The following is a 13,567-nucleotide window of genomic DNA, read 5'->3' as shown; positions in this document are numbered from 1 at the left end:
TTGTTAACAAGTAGTTTTGGCAACATAAACAAGGAGTCAATTGCTTACTGTTGTAATGTGAATCAATACTTTCAAACACTGTGGTATGATGTGATGAATTCCTATATTTCTACATTATATATTAGTTTACAAACGTCTCTTAACATAATAATATATTATTTTTAGGCCCTGAGATGCACACAAACTTGTCCAGTGCATAGTGCCACCCAGTGACATATAGTCTCACCGCGTAAGACTGAGCTGTCCAATATGGTAACCACCAGTCACATGTGGCAAGTGAGCACTTAAGATGTGGTTAGTCTGGATTTAGACGTTAGCATAAATTTCACCCCAGAATTTAAAAAGGCAATATCGAAAAAAAAATCTCATTAAATGTTTTCTTTAATAATGAATGCTTATTGAAATGAAAATATTTTGGGTAGATTGGGTTAAATAAAATATTTCAAAAATGTATGTTACTACTTTTATTTGGCCATTACCCTATTTAAAAATGCATTTATGGCTTGCTTTATATTTCTAAGAGATTGAAATCTCATAAGAGGAAGAAAATTTTCTAGGAAGATCAAGATAATTATATCTCTAGTCCTAGCTATGTTCCAAAAAGTAGGTAACAAGGGATGCTGAAACATGGCAAGTCTAAGCAGTCATGCAAACTTATGGAACAGTAACCAGGTTTTTGGTGCTTTGTCGTCACTTTTGTTTACTGTATGTTACTTAAATGAGTGAAACTTTCAGTGTCTTCAGAAACAGTTAAATCTAATTAGCTCACACTTTCTTGAAAAACAAATCTTTTTTTCCCCCTTTGTTCTTTACATATGCAGAAACAGACCCTGAAGCAATTTCAATATAGTTTTTGTTAAGAATGTTATTATTTTTATTTAATTGAATTTATAACCCAAGTGGTTTCTGTATGCTATGACAGTGTCTTTGAGTTTGAATCCCACGGTAACCTCTGAAGCTTATTCAGCATTAAGAGACAAGTAATGAATTCTAAGGGTTAACATCCCTGTTTTCTTTGGAAGTGGTTTGGCTAGTAATCAGTGTTGGGAGATTCTCTGGCATGTTCCGCTCTACACGTAAGTGTTGGCTGGGGAAGGATGCTGATTATTTAACACCAGTGTTTGACAGAAAGCTTGTGTTTGTAGTGTGAAAAGGTGCAGGCATCTAGAAAACTGCATGTTCAGATGTTGGAAGGGGTCTTTAGGGAAGGATCTTGTGCCAGATCAGCTTCTAAATGTTGACACTGGCTTCCACAGTGTACACAAACTATCAGGGTCTACCAGCACTTCTGTCACATGCTGTCACATGATGCTGCTACAGTTGGAACAGCATAGCCAGATTTAGTGTTGTCGTGCCAGGAAGCATGGGCACCTCTGCTAGTCCCGGTTGACAGCTCCTTAGAATAAGATAAATGCCAACTTCTGTTAAAATGATGGAAATGTGGTTGGCTTCGAAGGAACAAAATTACATGTAACATAAATCCCCTCTGATAATCAAGCCCCAATCTATTTCTTCAGGTTAATTTCTCTTCCTACTTAACTGTAGGAAGAGATTTTTGTCTATTTTCTTCACTTTTAGCTGTAGTTCTATAATGAAGGCTGGTGTATAATAGGTTCTCAGTAAATATCTGTTAAATACCTGTAACCTACCTGTATCTCAGGCCTGGCTTTTTCTTTATTGTATACATTTGTCCATGTATCAGTTTTATGGAGCCAGCAACCTGAAGTGTACTCATATGGACTTCTAAGATCTTTCTGGATGTCTGATAATTAAAGATCAATTAGGTATTTTGTCCTGGCATATTTTTTTTTTTCTTAGAGCTACTCTCAGCCTGGTCCGGTAGATAATTTAATTTTAAAATGGCCCATTACCTGAACTGTCTATTTGCTCTCACCGTGGTGAAATTCTTGCATAAAGTAGGATAGTGGTATCTGTATGTCTTACAGTTAATCATAGAGAACTGTTTAAAACAGGAGCCAATATCTATACTTAGTGGAAGGTAACATCGTTTTCTTTGCTTTTTCAGTCTTCAAGGTAATCTTCTGAATTTCTCATGTACAGGTTTTAATTTGTATTACAAGGAACAGACCTAGGCTTTGAAAGGATTACTGAAAAAGAGAAACATGTAAGTTTTGTGGGTTTTGTTTTGTATTGCTGTGACTGCTTGGAGGAATAATCAAGCAGGGAAATAGGAAGGCATTGCTTCAGGGAAACTGCTTATGAGTCTGGTAATTCTGTATTTGGTATTGTACAAGAAGTGATTTCAATAAAACATATAAAAGGGAATTTGACTTTTTCTAAAGTTGGAATAATTTTTAAAAATAAAATTTTAGGTAGGTGGTTTGGGGTCGTTGGTTTTTAACCCTAAAAGGTAATAGGTTTTTTGAAGTACTCTCTGGAGTTATATAAGAATTCTAGCTTTTTGAAATCAGTTCAGCAGTTTCTAGCCCAACTGTGTAGCAGGCACTATGGCATACTTATTCAAAGATTAACAAATCATGATGCCTGTCCTTAAATATCTAATTATCAAGCAGGAAAAGCAAACAAACACACAAGCAATATAGAGAATGCTGACCTCTTATAAGAACAAATGTCCATGGGGACACAGGGGAGGACATACCAACTTTAAATTCACCAGGTTCACAGACACCTTTAAATCAGGCATTGAAATACAAAGAGGGTTTAATCTCGTTTAGGTAGCCTGGAGGTTAGGAGTGGGGCTTACTGGCACCTAACATGAAACAAAAGCAAAGGAACAGATAATTTAAAAAGTGTGATGGGTCTAGCCATGTTACTGCAGTGCATAATTCCAAAAGCCAAATTCCCATTGTAGTCCACGTGAACAACTATGCCTTGCAAAAGTCCAGGGGGCATTGTTCATATAGCTTACATGAAATGAACCTATTGGATTGTGCAACCCAGCAGTCCAGGGTTCTGCTGAAAGTAAGTAGTCAAGCTATTTGTAACTACTTGAGAAAATGTGGTAAGTGAGTCCATAAATACCTGTAGTATGAGGTTTTAGGATATAGAGCTAGGGATTATTAATTTGCAAAAAAAAAAAAAAAGGAAGCTAATTAGATCATTAAGATAAAAATGGATAATTATAAATTCTTTTGAAAATTGGAATTAAAAAGCGAAAAATGAAATTTGAAGGTACTTACATTATATCGTCATGATTTAGTAACCATTGAGCCTGAATAAATATTTTGGCACTTAACACAAAATAAGTCACGAAAACACCTAAGTGTTTTTCACCTGATCATGGGATGTGATCATGGGATATTAGAAAAGTGAAAGTTTGAGCTTCTATATGAAATCACCAGGGACATTAGAGGATAACGGAACAGGAAAAAAGGAGGCACAAAGATTTTAGAATATTACAATTTAAGACACGTAATAAATGACACCTAAGAATTTTGATTCTTTAGTTCAAATATTCCTGTTTGTAATAGAGCTCTTCTTCCCCACCTCCATACCTTTTTTCATTGAATTGGATATTCTTTAGCTGCCTTCCAATTATAGGATATGTGGCATTCATCTATTCAAAGGCAAAAACAAAATAGCAATTTTTTTAAGTAGCAAATATAATCTTATTAGAAGTGGGAAGCTGAGACATTACTTATGTGGCCATAGGCAGACCCTAAGTAAGTAACAGCTGCCTGGTTGCTTTTCAAATTGGTTTGTGTGTTTGGAGCACTGTGTGGATATTGGTCTGCTTGCTTTCAGATAAATAATTCTCCTAATGGACTATCAAGTACTTGGATAAATCTATCAGTAATGCAGACCATGGCTCCTGTAGTTTCCTGAAATGCCTTCAAACCAATTTGGTAAATTACACCCACTATGAGAGTTAGATGACATGTCATGAAAGATCAAGCTTTTTGGTAAAATGTCATTTCTTTGAAAGTCTTATATTCTCCTTTCAGATACAAAGTCTTTTGAAAGGGAAAGTGTACCATTAATATGTATTTTATCTGTTATCTTAAATTTTATACAGAAATGCATACCATTCAGAAAGTTCAAGAATACATGAGAATTGGATAAGGAATTTTCTTCACTGTGAAAAAGCTTTTTATTTTGATGTAGTTCTAACAGTTTATTTATGCTTTTGTTTCCCTTGCCTCAGGAAACATACCTAGAAAAATGTTGCTATGGCCAATGTCAGAGAAATAACTGCCTGTATTTTCTCCTAGGATTTTTATGATTTCAGGTCTCATATTTACTTCTCTAATCATTTTGAGCTAATTTTTGTGTTCGGTGTTAGAAAGTGGTCCAGTTTTATTCTTTTGCATGTAGCTGTCCAGTTTTCACACCATCATTTATTAAAGACACTGTCTTCTCCCTACTGTATATTCTTGCCTCTTTTGTCATAAAGTAGTTTCATTTCAGGACTCTCTATTATCCACTTGGTTCCATTCATCTATGTGTCTATTTTTGTGCCAGTACCATACTGTTTTGATGATTACAGTTTTGTAGTATATCTTAAAAAGTGGCATTGTGATGCCTCCAGTTTTGTTTTTCTTTCTCAAGATTCTTTTGGCTATTTGGGATCTTTTGTGGTTCCATATAATTTCAGTATGATTTTTTCTTTTTTTTTTTTTTTTATGAAATTTATTGACAAATTGGTTTCCATACAACACCCAGTGCTCATCCCAAAAGGTGCCCTCCTCAATACCCATCACCCACCCTCTCCTCCCTCCCACCCCCCATCAACCCTCAGTTTGTTCTCAGTTTTTAACAGTCTCTTATGCTTTGGCTCTCTCCCATTCTAACCTCTTTTTTTTTTTTTTCCTTCCCCTCCCCCATGGGTTCCTGTTCAGTTTCTCAGGATCCACATAAGAGTGAAACCATATGGTATCTGTCTTTCTCTGTATGGCTTATTTCACTTAGCATCACACTCTCCAGTTCCATCCACGTTGCTACAAAAGGCCATATTTCATTTTTTCTCATTGCCATGTAATATTCCATTGTGTATATAAACCACAATTTCTTTATCCATTCATCAGTTGATGGACATTTAGGCTCTTTCCATAATTTGGCTATTGTTGAGAGTGCTGCTATGAACATTGGGGTACAAGTGGCCCTATGCATCAGTGCTCCTGTATCCCTTGGATAAATTCCTAGCAGTGCTATTGCTGGGTCATAGGGTAGGTCTATTTTTAATTTTTTGAGGAACCTCCACATTGCTTTCCAGAGCGGCTGCGCCAATTTGCATTCCCACCAAGAGTGCAAGAGGGTTCCCGTTTCTCCACATCCTCTCCAGCATCTATAGTCTCCTGATTTGTTCATTTTGGCCACTCTGACTGGCGTGAGGTGATACCTGAGTGTGGTTTTGATTTGTATTTCCCTGATAAGGAGCGACGCTGAACATCTTTTCATGTGCCTGTTGGCCATCCGGATGTCTTCTTTAGAGAAGTGTCTATTCATGTTTTCTGCCCATTTCTTCACTGGGTTATTTGTTTTTCGGGTGTGGAGTTTGGTGAGTTCTTTATAGATTTTGGATACTAGCCCTTTGTCCGATATGTCATTTGCGAATATCTTTTCCCATTCCGTTGGTTGCCTTTTAGTTTTGTTGGTTGTTTCCTTTGCTGTGCAGAAGCTTTTTATCTTCATAAGGTCCCAGTAATTCACTTTTGCTTTTAATTCCCTTGCCTTTGGGGATGTGTCGAGTAAGAGATTGCTACGGCTGAGGTCAGAGAGGTCTTTTCCTGCTTTCTCCTCTAAGGTTTTGATGGTTTCCTGTCTCACATTTAGGTCCTTTATCCATTTTGAGTTTATTTTTGTGAATGGTGTGAGAAAGTGGTCTAGTTTCAACCTTCTGCATGTTGCTGTCCAGTTCTCCCAGCACCATTTGTTAAAGAGGCTGTCTTTTTTCCATTGGATGTTCTTTCCTGCTTTGTCAAGGATGAGTTGGCCATACGTTTGTGGGTCTAGTTCTGGGGTTTCTATTCTATTCCATTGGTCTATGTGCCTGTTTTGGTGCCAATACCATGCTGTCTTGATGATGACAGCTTTGTAGTAGAGGCTGAAGTCTGGGATTGTGATGCCTCCTGCTTTGGTCTTCTTCTTCAAAATTCCTTTGGCTATTCGGGGCCTTTTGTGGTTCCATATGAATTTTAGGATTGCTTGTTCTGGTTTCGAGAAGAATGCTGGTGCAATTTTGATTGGGATTGCATTGAATGTGTAGATAGCTTTGGGTAGTATTGACATTTTGACAATATTTATTTTTCCAATCCATGAGCAGGGAATGTCTTTCCATTTCCTTAAATCTTCTTCAATTTCCTTCAGAAGCTTTCTATAGTTTTCAGCATACAGATCCTTTACATCTTTGGTTAGATTTATTCCTAGGTATTTTATGCTTCTTGGTGCAATTGTGAATGGGATCAGTTTCTTTATTTGTCTTTCTGTTGCTTCATTGTTAGTGTATAAGAATGCAACTGATTTCTGTACATTGATTTTGTATCCTGCAACTTTGCTGAATTCCTGTATCAGTTCTAGCAGACTTTTGGTGGAGTCTATCGGATTTTCCATGTATAATATCATGTCATCTGCAAAAAGCGAAAGCTTGACTTCATCTTTGCCAATTTTGATGCCTTTGATTTCCTTTTGTTGTCTGATTGCTGATGCTAGAACTTCCAGCACTATGTTAAACAGCAGCGGTGAGAGTGGGCATCCTTGTCGTGTTCCTGATCTCAGGGAAAATGCTCTCAGTTTTTCCCCGTTGAGGATGATGTTAGCTGTGGGCTTTTCATAAATGGCTTTTATGATCTTTAAGTATGTTCCTTCTATCCCAACTTTCTCAAGGGTTTTTATTAAGAAAGGGTGCTGGATTTTGTCGAAGGCCTTTTCTGCATCGATTGACAGGATCATATGGTTCTTCTCTTTTTTTTTGTTAATGTGATGTATCACGTTGATTGATTTGCGAATGTTGAACCAGCCCTGCATCCCAGGAATGAATCCCACTTGATCATGGTGAATAATTCTTTTTATATGCTGTTGAATTCGATTTGCTAGTATCTTATTGAGAATTTTTGCATCCATATTCATCAGGGATATTGGCCTGTAGTTCTCTTTTTTTACTGGGTCTCTGTCTGGTTTAGGAATCAAAGTAATACTGGCTTCATAGAATGAGTCTGGCAGTTTTCCATCCCTTTCTATTTCTTGGAATAGCTTGAGAAGGATAGGTATTATCTCTGCTTTAAACGTCTGGTAGAACTCCCCTGGGAAGCCATCTGGTCCTGGACTCTTATTTGTTGGGAGATTTTTGATAACCGATTCAATTTCTTCGCTGGTTATGGGTCTGTTCAAGCTTTCTATTTCCTCCTGATTGAGTTTTGGAAGCGTGTGGGTGTTCAGGAATTTGTCCATTTCTTCCAGGTTGTCCAATTTGTTGGCATATAAGTTTTCATAGTATTCCCTGATAATTGTTTGTATCTCTGAGGGATTGGTTGTAATCATTCCATTTTCATTCATGATTTTATCTATTTGGGTCATCTCCCTTTTCTTTTTGAGAAGCCTGGCTAGAGGTTTGTCAATTTTGTTTATTTTTTCAAAAAACCAACTCTTGGTTTCGTTGATCTGCTCTACAGTTTTTTTAGTTTCTATATTGTTTATTTCTGCTCTGATCTTTATTATTTCTCTTCTTCTGCTGGGCTTAGGCTGCCTTTGCTGTTCTGCTTCTAGTTCCTTTAGGTGTGCTGTTAGATTTTGTATTTGGGATTTTTCTTGTTTCTTGAGATAGGCCTGGATTGCAATGTATTTTCCTCTCAGGACTGCCTTTGCTGCGTCCCAAAGCGTTTGGATTGTTGTATTTTCATTTTCGTTTGTTTCCATATATTTTTTAATTTCTTCTCTAATTGCCTGGTTGACCCACTCATTCGTTAGTAGGGTGTTCTTTAACCTCCATGCTTTTGGAGGTTTTCCAGACTTTTTTCTGTGGTTGATTTCAAGCTTCATAGCATTGTGGTCTGAAAGTAAGCATGGTATAATTTCAATTCTTGTAAACTTATGAAGGGCTGTTTTGTGACCCAGTATATGATCTATCTTGGAGAATGTTCCATGTGCACTCGAGAAGAAAGTATATTCTGTTGCTTTGGGATGCAGAGTTCTAAATATATCTGTCAAGTCCATCTGATCCAATGTCTCCTTCAGGGCCCTTGTTTCTTTATTGACCGTGTGTCTAGATGATCTATCCATTTCTGTAAGTGGTGTATTAAAGTCCCCTGCAATTACCACATTCTTATCAATAAGGTTGCTTGTGTTTATGAGTAATTGTTTTATATATTTGGGGGCTCCGGTATTCGGTGCATAGACATTTATAATTGTTAGCTCTTCCTGATGGATAGACCCTGTAACTATTATATAATGTCCTTCTTCATCTCTTGTTACAGCCTTTAATTTAAAGTCTAGTTTGTCTGATATAAGTATGGCTACTCCAGCTTTCTTTTGGCTTCCAGTCGCATGATAAATAGTTTTCCATCCCCTCACTCTCAATCTAAAGGTGTCCTCAGGTCTAAAATGAGTCTCTTGTAGACAGCAAATGGATGGGTCTTGTTTTTTTATCCATTCTGATACCCTATGTCTTTTGGTTGGCGCATTTAATCCATTTACATTCAGTGTTATTATAGAAAGATACGGGTTTAGAGTCATTGTGATGTCTGTATGTTTTATGCTTGTAGTGATGTCTCTGGGACTTTGTCTCACAGGGTCCCCCTTAGGATCTCTTGTAGGGCTGGTTTAGTGGTGACAAATTCCTTCAGTTTTTGTTTGTTTGGGAAGACCTTTATCTCTCCTTCTATTCTAAATGACAGACTTGCTGGATAAAGGATTCTCGGCTGCATATTTTTTCTGTCTAGCACCCTGAAAATCTCGTGCCAATTCTTTCTGGCCTGCCAAGTTTCAAAAGAGAGATCAGTCACGAGTCTTATAGGTCTCCCTTTATATGTGAGGGCACGTTTACCCCTCGCTGCTTTCAGAATTTTCTCTTTATCCTTGTATTTTGCCAGTTTCACTATGATATGTCGTGCAGAAGATCGATTCAAGTTACGTCTGAAGGGAGTTCTCTGTGCCTCTTGGATTTCAATGCCTTTTTCCTTCCCCAGTTCAGGGGAGTTCTCAGCTATTATTTCTTCAAGTACCCCTTCAGCCCCTTTCCCTCTCTCTTCCTCCTCTGGGATACCAATTATGCGTATATTATTTCTTTTTAGTGTATCACTTGGTTCTCTAATTTTCCCCTCATACTCCTGGATTTTTTTATCTCTCTTTTTCTCAGCTTCCTCTTTTTCCATAACTTTATCTTCTAGTTCACCTATTCTCTCCTCTGCCTCTTCAAGCCGAGCTGTGGTGGTTTCCATTTTGTTATGCATTTCATTTAAAGCGTTTTTCAGCTCCTCGTGACTGTTCCTTAGTCCCTTGATCTCTGTAGCAAGAGATTCTCTGCTGTCCTGTATACTGTTTTCAAGCCCAGCGATTAATTTTATGACTATTATTCTAAATTCACTTTCTGTTATGTTATTTAAGTCCTTTTTGATCAGCTCATTAGCTGTTGTTATTTCCTGGAGATTCTTCTGAGGGGAATTCTTCCGCTTGGTCATTTTGGATAGTCCCTGGCGTGGTGAGCACCTGCAGGGCACTTCCCCTGTGCTGTGGTGTATAACTGGAGTTGGTGGGCGGGGCCGCAATCGGACCTGATGTCTGCCCCCAGCCCACCGCTGGGGCCACAGTCAGACTGGTGTGTGCCTTCTCTTCCCCTCTCCTAGGGGTGGGATTCACTGTGGGGTGGTGTGGCTCGTCTGGGCTACTTGCACCCTGCCAGGCTTGTGATGCTGGGGATCTGGCGTATTAGCTGGGGTGGGTAGGCAAGGTGCTCGGGGGCAGGAGGGGCAGGCTTAGATCGCTTCTCCTTAGGTGATCCACTTCAGGAGGGGCCCTGTGGCAGCGGGAGGGAGTCAGATCCGCTGCCGGAGGTTTGGCTCCGCAGAAGCACAGAGTTGGGTGTTTGCGCGGAGCGAGCAAGTTCCCTGGCAGGAACCGGTTCCCTTTGGGATTTCGCCTGGGGGATGGGCGGGGGAGATGGCGCTGGCGAGCGCCTTTGTTCCCCACCAAACTGAGCTCTGTTGTCAGGGGGCTCAGCAGCTCTCCCTCTGGTTGTCCTCCAGCCTTCCCGCTTTCCGAGCAGAGCTGTTAACTTATGACCTCCCAGACGCTAAGTCGCGCTTGTGGAAACACAGTCCGTCAGGCCCCTCCGCTTTTGCCAGCCAGACTCGGGGGCTCTGCCTGGCCGGCGAGCCGCCCCTCCGCCCCGGCTCCCTCCCGCCAGTCCGTGGAGCGCGCACCGCCTCGCCGCCCTTCCTACCCTCTTCCGTGGGCCTCTCGTCTGCGCTTGGCTCCGGCGACTCCGTTCTGCTAATCCTCTGGCGGTTTTCTGGGTTTTTTAGGCAGGTGTAGATGGAATCTAAGTGATCAGTAGGACGTGCGGTGAGCCCAGCGTCCTCCTAAGCCGCCATCTTGCCCAATTAGTATGATTTTTTCTACTTCTACCAAAAAATGCTGTTGGTATTTTGATAGAGATTTTATCAAATCTGTATTTTGCTTTGGGGAGTATGGACATTTTAACAATATTAATTCTTCCAATCTATGAGTATAGAATATCCATCAACAAAAACAAAAAGCAGTCTACTGAATCAGAGGAGATATTTGCAAATGATATATCCTATAAGGGGTTAATATTCAAAACATATAAAGAACTTGTACAACTCAATGCCAAAAAACAATAACAAAAAAATCTGATTAAAAATGGGCAGAAAATCTGAATAGACATTTTTCCAAAGAAGACATGCAGATGACTAACAGACACATGAAAAGATGCTCACCCTCACTAGTCATCAGGGAAATGCACATCAAAATCACAATGAGATATCACCTCACACCAGTCACAAAGATTAAACACAAAGACGTGTTTTCTAATACTGAGATATAACAAGTGTTGGTAAGAATGTAGAGAAATGGGGACCCTTATACATTGTTAGTTGGGATGCAAACTGGTTTAGCCACTGTGGAAAACAGTCTAGAATTTCCCCAAAAAATTAAAAATAGAGATAACATACAATATAGTCATTCCACTACTGGGTTTTTAACAACAACAACAACAACAACAACAAATCCTGAAAACACTAATTCAAAAAGATATGTGCATCTCTATGTTCATTACACTATTGTTTGCAGTAGCCAAGATATTCAAACATCCTAAATGTCCATCAACAGACAGATAAAGATGATGTGGTATATATATATACAATGGAATATTATATAGCCGTAGAGGAAGGAGATCATGCCACTTGTGACAACATGGATGGACCTAGCGGGTATTATGCTAAATGTAGTAAGTCAGACTGAGAAAGACAAATACAATATGGTTTCACTCATATGTGGACTCTAAAAACCAAAACAAATGAATAAACAAACAAAAAGCAGAATCAGACTTATAATTAGAGAACAAACTGATGGTCACCAGACAGGAGTGGGATGGCAGATGGACAAAATGGGTGAAGGGGAGTAGGAGATACAGGCTTACACTTATGGAGTGAATAAATCACAGGAATAAGAGGTACAGCATAGGAAATATAGTCAATGGTAATTTGATAGTGTCGTATAATGACAGATAGTAGCTACACTTGTGGTGAGGATAGCATAACAAATAGACTTATTGTACATCTAAAACTAATGTAACATTGTGTGTAAGTCATACTCAAAAGTATTTAAAAATATTTTTCTTGAAAGAATTTTTTTAAATATTAATTTTTTCCTACATAATATTCATCTGTCATAAGTAAACAAGTTTATACACAACTATAGGAGAAGTAGAAGGAACATTAGTGTGTCTTCTAGAATAATGACTTCTATTACCTGAACATTTTAAAAATAAAAACAAAATTAACATGTTTTCTCCAGCTTTGAACTATACTTATGGAGTATGTGCATTAAATTTATTATCAAAATCAAAATATGCTTTTGCTTATTAGATATCCCTATAGCTGTTTACAAGGCAAAATTAAACATTCTTAAACTATTTATTAACCATGGGACATATCACTTAAAAAAACATTTTTTTTTAATTTAAAAGTTTTTTGTTAATGTTTATTTGTTTTTGAGAGAGAGAGAGAGAGAGAGAGAGAGAGAGAAAGTGAGAGCGGGGGAGGGGCAGAGAGAGAGGGAGACATAGAAACTGAAGCAGGCTCCAGGCTTTGAGCTGTCAGCACGGAGCTTGAACTCAATGGACCAGGGCTTGAACTCAATGGACCACGAGACCATGAGACTATGACCTGAGCCAAAGTTGGATGCTTAACTGACTGAGCCACCCAGGCACCCCTAAAAAAACACTTGAAAACATTTGTGTGGAGGTGAGTATTTCTAATTATGAAAGTAATATATGTTTAGGGAAGTAAATGTTGGAGAATGCAGACAAAAGTTTATACATTTAATATTCAACTTATCAAGGGTTTAAATATAAGATACAATTACTGTTTTTAAATCTCAATTTGGAGAGTAACTTTCCTTTATTCCTTTATTAAATCTGGTAGTAATTAAATGAACCATGGAAAGTGGTAATTGGCAATAATGGTCTATTTCCTCAGCTCCTCTGTGAGATGCCTGTAGCCCTCTCCATCCAGGAGAGGACAGGCTAGGGAATCCATTTGGCTTTGTTAGAACTATCTCAGCCTTGGCAGTATGCATTATTATACACATGATATTTTGCCTAAAGGTTTGTTTTCTTTACTGTAAGTAAATTTTAAGGTAACATTTGGCTTGTTCTCATTTGTAGAGGAAAAGGAACATAAATGTCATTTTCTTATCAGAACAAAGATCACTGATACGGTAAGTATCTTTAGAGATGGGAGAGTAACCTTGGGACTTGGTTTTGAAATGTTTGACAGAATGTTTAAAAATAGTCATTCCTTAAAGCCTTCATGTGAAGAAAAATCCTGATGTCCAGAATAGCTTTATCCACAATTTGTCACTGCATAGCTAGGATTTTGGTCCGGAGATCTCATTCAGAAAGAGCTAACAGTCGGCCAAAGGGATTAATTTGAAATAGACTTATTATATTAGCTTGAAAAGGTGAGTGTGATAACCACAACAATAGGAATACAACACCAACCAATTGTATACCTTGAAAGGTATACACTTTCAAGTGTGGATGCACTGACCCACTATCCAATTGTATACCTTGAAAGACTCAAGGCAGATCTTGCTATTTTACAAATCTTGTTCAACTCCGTTATTTTTAAAAAGTTTATGGAGAGAGCTTACCTCAGAAATTTCATTAATTTGGATGATAGATTTAACTAAGAACAATTTTAACAAAGATAGAAGGTTAACTTGATATGCTTATTGGCTGGTATCTCATTCCTACTGCTCTGCCATAGGGATGCTGACATCGATTTTAAATACTCATCCCATAATTTATGAAAAGATGATTTACTTAAAAATATCTCTGAAACCATATGACATTTAAAACAATGTTGTAAAACTACATTGTTTGAAAGTGTTATGTCCCAATAAACTCATT

Source organism: Prionailurus bengalensis, chromosome C2, assembly GCF_016509475.1.
Source record: "Prionailurus bengalensis isolate Pbe53 chromosome C2, Fcat_Pben_1.1_paternal_pri, whole genome shotgun sequence".
Classification (NCBI taxonomy): domain Eukaryota; kingdom Metazoa; phylum Chordata; class Mammalia; order Carnivora; family Felidae; genus Prionailurus; species Prionailurus bengalensis.
This window is presented reverse-complemented; position numbering follows the sequence as displayed.